Here is a 7,582-nt window from a genome sequence, read left to right on the forward strand (position 1 = left end):
AGAGGCATGGATTGTGCTGAGAAGTCTATAATTCATATTAGAGAAGAAGCCGGGAACATTGCTACAAGGGAGCTAAGCACACGTCTCTTGCAGTCTGTGCATTCTTTACCTTGGTTATAGAACAGTGTCCTAATGAGGGATGATGCATTGTGGTTCCTGGCAGAGATTTCCGTCTCTAGGGTTTAAAACTAAGTCTAAGGAGAAAAGGTTTCCTGTTCTGGGTTTTAAATCGTTAACTATCAAAGAGCAGAACTTGTAGGCACCAAGCTTTCATTATTTTCTACACATTTTCTCTATGCTAGCAGACCAGTTGCTTTCTCCGGGCATGATTGATATGCACTATTTATGACAAGATTTGCAATTACTGTTTCAGTTTTTAAAGAAACAGTTATACTACTCAAGCTCTAGATGTCTATTCTACCTACCTGAGTATGTGACACACATGATGGCAAGGATTTGATTCTTAGGTTTGAAGCACTGCAATGAAAACAGGAATAGCATAAATATATTTTTATAACTATTTAGGTGTATTTGTACCTAATAGATCATAAGAAAATAAATGCGAGATATCTTAGTAGCCTCTTATCCCTAAGATCAAAATTGTTTAGAATTTTAAAATTTGTGTGATCCATTAAATAAAACCATATGAATAAATTCAGAATCCTCTACAAGGATCACAAAAATGCTTCCAAAAAAATTGAGAAAACTAGATTTGCCCTCAAAGTATTTTCCCATGGCCCACACAGCCTTCTGATACTGGTCTATGCTCCTATGTTAGAAATATTTACCACTGCCCACATTTCACCTTTCTAGCCAACTTCTATCCCCAAGGGGTTCCTTCTCAGTCTTAATCTTGAACGCATTTCACACCTTTGCCTGGAGCTTGGATGAGTAGTTCTTTCCTATCATGGATGCTCCTCCTCCACAGATGCCCTCCTGCTCCTCTACAACAACCTCCTACCCAGGCCCATTCTTATGTTGCTATCTACTAACAAATTTTTCTTTTTTTTTTTTATTTTTATTTTTTGGTCATTTAGAGACAAGGTCTCCCTGTAGCCGCAGCTGGCCTGGATTCACTAATGGAGATTCGACTGGCCTGGAACTCACAGAGATCCTCCTGTCTCTGCCTCCGGAGTGCTGGGATTAAAGGCGTGCGCCACCACATCCGGCTACTCACAAATCTTTTTACTTCATAAAATTAATATTAAACAAAGCCACCCCACTTATTTGTAATAAGTTTACTTATACTTTGGTCTGTATGGAGGAACAAACACAAATTAGTTTTTAAATGTTTCCAACCACTGTCTTCAACTTTGCACTGTGTGATTTTCCTTTCCTGTCTCTTCGCAATAACTTGGGCAAAGCTGGTGAATCACTTTCACTTATTAAAGTCAAGTCTACTTCATTTTTAAACTTTGTCTCATTCTCTTTTACAGGGTATTTCTTTCCCACTTACTCCTCTCACACCTCTTCCCATTCCTTCCAACATTAGAGTTTTTGGAAAGAATAAAATAGTATGAAAGACAGGCCAGATCTTATGGAACTGGCTGCCTATCCATGCTTCTCCTGATAACTCGGGCTTCTGGGATGGAGCAACATTACCTGGGCTTTGATGTTCCTTTGCAGCAGCTACCAACTGCCTGTCCTTCAGAGGACTGTCATGGATCCCAGGTGCTCCCTCTGTCTTCTCCTCTGCCAACAGAACCAACCACAGGTTCTTTACTCACCAAGTGGGGTACCAAGAGGTCAGCTCAAGTCTATAGTTTACCATGTCTGTTTTAAATGGGAATCCTTTATATCTTTACCATGCAACGGTAGGGGGATAGACCACTGCTTCTTTCTGCTCTGCCACTTATTTCAGATTTTTCTCCTCTGTCACCATGGCAGCAATAGCCCTACAGGAATATGCATAAGTAGATGGCCCACTATTAAACAAGCTCCCACTTTCTCCAGGCACTTCTAATCTCAGTAGGTGACTGTCTTGCAACTCACCTAATTTAATTTTGGGGATTAACCAATTCTCACTAACTCTCCAGGGGAGGAGGAGGGGGGAGGGGGGAGGAGGGGGAGGGGGAGGGGCAGGAGGAGGACTAGGAGGAAGAGGAGGAGAAGATTTTCCTAAATTCCTTCTAAATCTTTTCATGGGATAAAAAATTTCTGATCAAGTACACAGAACAGGTGGTCTGCTCTCAGTCAGTTCTGAAAGGGAAAGTTAGGAGACTTACCAGGAGTGCCAGGCAGACAGTTTAGATGACATTATTAGCTGATGTGGCCGAAAGAGGGAAGAGATGATAATGAAGAAGTGGATGGCAGTATTTCAATGTTACGGAAATTGTTTCCAAATGGTCATTCTTCAGATGCTTCTTACCTCTTCCTATATCATCACCACCATGATGTAATTTATTCTAGCCCATGTGAAACAACTGTCCCATTTACCACAAATGATCTTTAAAACCTATTTCACACTTACTATATCCAAGAAACTACCAATTTGTATACTTTGAAACCTAAAGCAGTAGTAGTACTCAAATCTTTCTCACTACTTCCTATCATCAAGCAAGTCCAGCTCCCTATAGGGAGTTCTGATAGATACATTTTTTTTAAATAAATATAATTTTTTGGTGAGGTAAGTAAATTGTTCTTATAGAAAACCTTTTGACCAGATGAATAGGCTATATCTATAAATTATCATTTAAAATTTTTCTGAAGCAAATAGTAAAGTTATTTACTGATTTATATCCCCAGACAAGACTTAGAACAAATAGTGAAATCAAATCAATATAAGATGGAAAAAAAAACCAAAGGAAAACATTGATAAAAGGGATCTGAATTCTTACTCCCAGTCAATAGGCTCCATGAATACAAACAGTACACATGACTTTCTAAGGTGAAATTTGTCAGCTTAACAAAGATCCACATTTAACTCCAAAACCTCAGAATATTCTGTTTTCACTTGTTTGAAGATGTTTAATGACCCATAGAGGAATAAATGGTCCCCGGGATAGTCACTTTTGAATCTGAATGAGCCTTTAACTATTCTTAAATTTGATAGAGAACTTGAACACTCTGGTAATTTTTAAGCAAAAGAGAATGCTGAAATTTGGGCACCAACAAATGTCAAAATAGATGTTATTTGTTTCTTGTTGATAACTGGTCACATTAATGATTGTATTTTCTTTGCTAAACTTTAAAAAGTTGAAAAGGGATTTTATGTGTGAACTCATTAAGTTTTACTGATTTTGCCAAACTGTGTGGGATAGATACTTCTTGCATTTCCAGTTTTCTCTTTGAAACAGAAATTAACTAATTTGGCTGAAAGTTATAATCTGCATGAGTAATCAAAGGGTACACTAAAATCACAACAACATAAAAGTAAAACATGGGGCTGGAGAGACAGCTGAGAGGTGAGGTTAAGGGCATGTGCTGCTGTTGCTGAAGGCCCAAGTTGGCTTCCTAAAGTCCACAAGGTGTGGCTCACAACCAACTATAAGTCCAGCCCCAGGGGATCCAACACCCTCTTCTGGCTTCTGTGGGTACCTGCATTCAAGCAGACATGCTACTAACACACACACACACACACACACACACACACACACACACACACACACAAACTAAAAATAGAATACTTGATTAAAAGGGTCCATTCTTCAATTCTTTTATGAATGAAACTAAAAATCCTCTAGGGGACCCTCTTTCCCTCATTTCAGTACAGGCCAAAACTATGGACCATATGGTATTTGATTTCAATTAAGAGACAAAATGACCTACAGTAACAGTATGTGAATGGGGCTTTGCAGACAATGATAGACTAGCATCGTCCTTTGAAATATTCTGGAAAAAAAAATTCATTTTGTACCCTTTTTATGTTCAGAATGTAGCATTATCAGAAACCCTCAAAAATGAAATAAAATAAAAAGTGCAGTTGTCAATATAAGGTCATGAACTGTGTTTTCATAGTCCAGAAAAGGAAAAATAGCCAGGTATGGTGGTGCTGATTATAACCCCAGCACTTAGGAGGCAGAGGCACAAGAACTGCAAGTTTGAGGCCAGTCTGGTATGTATAAGACCCTGTCTCAAAAGAAGAGTGGGGAAGCATCTTAAAGTGAAAAATACGGCTTTTCTAGATTCCAAAAAAGTTGTGCAAAGAAAATCCTACTAGACATAGGAAGTTGTAGATATGTAGAAAATTTTTCTTCAACTGCAGATATTGAGTAAGAAAAGAAAAGAAAGAAAGGTATTCGAATTTTGGCAACATTTACTCCATTTTCATGGGTTTACTTGTAAGCTAATTTAAAAGATAGGGCAGAGAACATGTAAACTCTTTACTACTATTAATTTAAACCAGCATTTGGTTTTCTACATACTAAACTCTTAAACTTCTGGGTCTTCTCTTTATGGGGTAGTGATGGTTGTTCTTACATTTGATATGATCTGCCTACATGACAGAAACTCCCTTCCTAACAGTTTATCAAGTAACAAAAACTTAACATTTCCCATTTCTGAGAAAGGTATGACTTCTTCCTTTTGTGTCACCCTTTTGTTTAAAATATTGCATTGTCCCTATGATAAATACACATCTGTTTCTTAGGCATGCCTGTGACTAGGTGATTTGGAAGGCTCTTTGGATTTTGCTTTTTCACAGTAATATTTTAAATTAAGAAAAGCAAAACTTTCAAAGATTTTTTTTTCAATATTTCTCATAAGATCCCTGGAAAATCATGAAAACATGTTCTTTTATCCAAAGAAAGAAGTGAGGCCCAGAATTATTGTTCTTGACACTAAAAAAAATTATCTCATGAGCTGGGCGTGGTGGCGCACGCCTTTAATCCCAGCACTTGGGAGGCAGAGGCAGGTGGATCTCTGTGAGTTCAACACCAGCTTGGTCTACATAATGAGTTCCAGGACAGCTGGGGCTACAGGGAGACCCTGTCTCAAAAAGACAAAAAAAAAAAAATTATCTCATAATGACTTATTATTAAACCCACAGATTAGTGCAACTCTCAACTCTCACCAGAGAAGGCTCTTCATACAGTAGATGGTAACCAATGCAGAGAGCCACAACTGGTCAATGTACATAGAATAAGTGACTATGGAGCCCTAAATGGAACATCTATATCACATCCACTCCTTCCTCACTCAGGGATCATTGTGAAAGAGGGGACAAAAAGATTCTAAGAGCCAGAGGTATTAGATGAATACAAGGAAATTGTGTTGTCTGGGCACCACAGAGCAGTTGTACATATGAACACACCGTTTATGACAGCATGCACAACACCTGTGCAAATTCATCTCAGACAGAGGTCCAGCATGGATTGGGGAGGTAGGTAGGAAGCCCCAGTTCTAGCTGAGGGTCTATTGGCAACTGATAGATGCTGGAATAAAGAAAGTGTGCAAGTTTTCCTTACCGGTGTGATGTCTGGGAGGTTGGCCAAACTCCAAGGGATAGACTCATACTCAAGAACATTTAGGAAACACAGATTAGACTCAACAGGCCTTAAAAAAAAAAGATGGATAATAACAAACACAGATAAAAACATGAAGTGGAGGTGGTAAGGTGGGGGTCTGAATATGATCAAAATATATTGTACAAAATTTTTGAATCAACAAGAATATTTTTGATATTTATTATTTTTTATGTATATGAGTGTACTGTCCACATGTATGTAAGTGCACCGTGTTATGCACTGCCCATGGAAGTCAGATGAGGGCATCAGATGCCCTAGAACTGGAGTTATGGATGGTTGTTAGCCACCACATAGATGGTGAGAATGAAACCTGGGACCTCTGCAAGAGCAGCCAGCCCACTTAACTGCTGAGCCATTTCTCCAACCCCAACAATTATAAATTATCTCAACATGATAGTATAAAGTAAAATTGATCAAATTAAATAATATGTTTTATAGATAAAGTGCTATTCATCTGCATGTGTCTGAGACCACACGTTACAGAATGACAGGTCACCTGAAGATCTTTGAGTGATCTCACTGTCCATAATACATTCTTACACCCAAGAAGACACAATGAAACTCTTACAGGTTGCATCCTGATAGAAAATATTACTTTCTTCTTTTTGACAGTAGGTGCTTACCCAGTAAAGTAGCTATAATCATTTAGTCTTACTGATGAAAGACTTCACCTGTCTTTTGATGTTTGCCAAAAAGATCATGGGTTAAGAATTTTGTCTTCATTTGGGTTTAATTCCTAGCACCCACATGGTGGCTAACAACCATCTGTAACTCAAGTTCCAAGGGAATCCGACCCCCTCTTCTGGACTACCACAGGACACAGGTGCACTTGCAGGCAATACACTCACATAAAATAAAAATAATAAAATATTTTTTAAAATTTGTCTTCAAAAATCCAAGCATAGATGTGAAGTGGGAAAGAAACCCCTTCCCTACCTGAGGAACTATTGGCAACCAAGGGCTGCTGTGGGGAGGAGATTCAGTCTTGTTTAAGAGTGAAACTCTTGGTAGTTTCACCAGGCTCCAGTGGATGAACCCACACATTTGGGGACACAAATTTGACTCTATGGGCAGAGAGAGAGAGAGAGAGAGACTCAATTTAGAGTGTGGATTATATACATACATGTACATGGACAGGACAATGGGTGGGGAGTGATAAGGAGGTGCAGATAGCAGATGGGGTCTAAATACGATCAAAATATACTGTGTACAATTCTCAAAAATTCAATTCAATTTAAAGGAGAGGAATTTGTTACTTCCTTCTCTCCAGCTAATGCTCTTGCCTCTCAACCATGGGATGATGCAACAAGAAAGTCTCTTGCTTCCTTTAATCTGGAACTTCCCAGCCTTGCAACTGTGAGGCAAATAAATCTCTGATCATTGTAATAGTTTATATAGGGCTGGGGAGATGGCTGTGCAAGCATGAAGACCTAGGTTGGGATGCCTAGAACCTACATAAATGCTGGGCATGTTGGCATATGCCTATAATTCCAGGGATAGGGGTTGCAAGAAGAGAAACAGATGGATCCTGCAAGCTTTCACTGAACCAGTAAACTCCTGGTTCAGTGAAAGACTCTGTCTCAAAAAGAAATCACGTGAACAACAATAGAGGAAAATATTCAAAGACAATCTCTGGCCTCCACATGCTGCACGCACAGGAATATGCACTTACCCATACATGTATGTACACATACACAAACACATCAATAAAATAAAATAGTCTTTTTCTGTCAGTCCACAATGGACAAATATTAAGGTTAACATATTTTGTAGTTACAAGTAAAATAACTTTGCATTTTTAATGCACACTTTACACAAAATTATTCAAATCTTTTTTTAAAAAAGCCATTTGACAAGGGAAGTAGAAAAAAATATAATGAAGCAGATGTATGAAAATACCATGATAAAATGCCTTTGGATGTTAACCTAAAATAATTTTTTTTAATTAAAAAGGCTAAGAAAAAGAATTTTGTCTTCAACAAGGCAATCTTAAATTTTCATGGAAAAGACTACACTAGGTACTTTAATTATTGATATCCATATGTACACATTCATGAGTAGCATCTTTGAAACATAAAGATAAAAATGCTTTCATAACCATCAGATACATTTGGAGA

General features: G+C 38.2%; 1 long non-coding RNA gene across 4 annotated transcripts in view; it reads right to left on the reverse strand.

Moving 5' to 3' along the window:
- The window catches only part of LOC103725220, a 48,067-nt gene that overhangs the window by 27,560 nt on the left and 12,925 nt on the right, over window positions 1-7,582 (reverse strand). For 3 of the 4 annotated variants that reach the window (XR_003847679.1, XR_003847678.1, XR_003847681.1), the window contains exons 2-6: window positions 6,402-6,529; window positions 5,406-5,493; window positions 1,806-1,895; window positions 1,603-1,692; window positions 426-477 (exon numbers count right to left, since the gene is read on the reverse strand). This is a non-coding gene — a long non-coding RNA (uncharacterized LOC103725220). The remainder of the gene's footprint in view (window positions 1-425; window positions 478-1,602; window positions 1,693-1,805; window positions 1,896-5,405; window positions 5,494-6,401; window positions 6,530-7,582) is intronic. The other variant, XR_003847680.1, reaches the window with a different exon arrangement.

Source organism: Nannospalax galili, unplaced genomic scaffold (genome assembly GCF_000622305.1).
Source record: "Nannospalax galili isolate Female #2095 unplaced genomic scaffold, S.galili_v1.0 scaffold85, whole genome shotgun sequence".
NCBI lineage: Eukaryota > Metazoa > Chordata > Mammalia > Rodentia > Spalacidae > Nannospalax > Nannospalax galili.